Here is a 1,815-nt window from a genome sequence, read left to right as displayed (position 1 = left end):
GCAATTTCGGCTTTTGTAAAGCCAGATGGACTGTATTAGTTTGAAGTCATGCCATTTGGTATGAAAAACAGTCCAGCCCCATTTCAGGGACGAACCAATGAGGTTATTGTTGGTTTGCCCAACTTTGTTTACATCGATAGCCAGGTGATTGTCCGTCACTCATGGAAGGAAAATTTACAATACTTATTGGACTTGTTGAGTTGACTTCGAAAGGCAGGCTTGGTGGTAAACCTAGCTAAAAGTAAATTTGCCAAAGTCCAAGTCACTTCCTGGGTCATGTTATTGGAAATGGACAAATGGTCCCAAATGATGCAAAAACGGAAGTAATTGGGGAATTTCCCACACCATCGACAAAAAACAAAACAACAGTATTGTTGTTCCTGGGATTGAGTGGATTTTAGCAAAAGTTTGTGCCGAATTTTAGCAGTGTGGCTCCTCCACTTAATGGACTGCGAAACAAATAAGGCAAAATATTTCAGTGGACAGCAGACTGTCAGAAGGCATTTGACAGCCTGAAAACTGTGTTAATTACTGCCCCGGTATTCGACACACCAGATTACACAACGCCTTTCAAGGTGGCTCCCAATGCGAGTGATGTGGGTGTCCGCGACATGTTCCTGCAGGAAGATGACGAGACAACAATAAGACTTATTGGGTATTTCCCCAGGAAGTTGAACGTTCATCAGCAGGAACATTCGCCAGTTGAGAAAGAGACTTTAAACTTGGTGCTGGCACTACGACATTTCAGTGTTTATCCTACCAAGCAACGCGTCTCAGACTATCATATACACTGATCATAACCCATTGAAATTTAAAGAGAAATTTAAGGACAAAAATGCCAGACTGTTTATATGGAGTTTGTTATTACTACTATTCAATTTGACAACTCTGCATGTAGCATGTCGAAAAAAAACGTGATTGTCAATGCATTATCGAGACTTGAATGAGAAACTGAGGTTTTCGGTGGTGGGAGAACCACAGACTGAATCCGAATGTTGTCGTGCATGTTTGCATGCTTATAGTCAGTGATTATGTGTGTGTTTAAAGTGCTAATTGATTGGTGGAGGGAAGGCTTGAAAAGTGAAGCCATCTTTGAATATTGATGGTTCACTTTCTTAAGGGGGGAGGTGTCAGAATGTTGGTCTTTTTGCATAGTTCCTGTGCCCTTGAGTTTTTTTCGAGGAGGTGACACCCAAGTTTTCATCATGTCTGAAGTTTGAATGGTTCATTGGGTTTTTTTTTGTTTATACCTAACAGATAGTGCTTCAGGCTAAAAGTTTCCAAGTCTTTAAAACAAAACTGGTATAATCAAGGGGGCGTGGCCATCTCTCACTGTCCAGTTCTGTTCAGTTCCGGGATTAGTTGAGTCAAGTTACAATTGAAACTGGAAGCTCTCTCTATTTCTTTCTACCTTACTGACCTCGCAACTTGTAAGCTGTTTGTGTCATTTTTACTCTTTGTGTTGGACTATTGCAAGTATATTCGGAACAGCATCATTAACTCTGGTTTGCATAGGATAAGCTATCTGTTATTCTATTTTATGTTCTTTGTGCTTCGTTCCGTAATTTTGTAAATAAATTCTGTCTGTTTAAAACTTGACAGTCGAACAAACTAACTCACTTGAGGGACATCCACTATGCGGAGGAGAAAGTGAGGTCTGCAGACGCTGGAGATCAAAGCTGAAACTTTATTGCTGGAACAGCACAGCAGGTCAGGCAGCATCTAGGGAACAGGAGATTCGACGTTTCGGGCAGCATGTGCCCGAAACGTCGAATCTTCTGTTCCCTAGATGCTGCCTGACCTGCTGTGCTGTTC

Source organism: Chiloscyllium plagiosum, chromosome 45, assembly GCF_004010195.1.
Source record: "Chiloscyllium plagiosum isolate BGI_BamShark_2017 chromosome 45, ASM401019v2, whole genome shotgun sequence".
NCBI classification, from domain to species: domain Eukaryota; kingdom Metazoa; phylum Chordata; class Chondrichthyes; order Orectolobiformes; family Hemiscylliidae; genus Chiloscyllium; species Chiloscyllium plagiosum.
Note: the sequence above shows the minus strand (reverse complement) of the source record.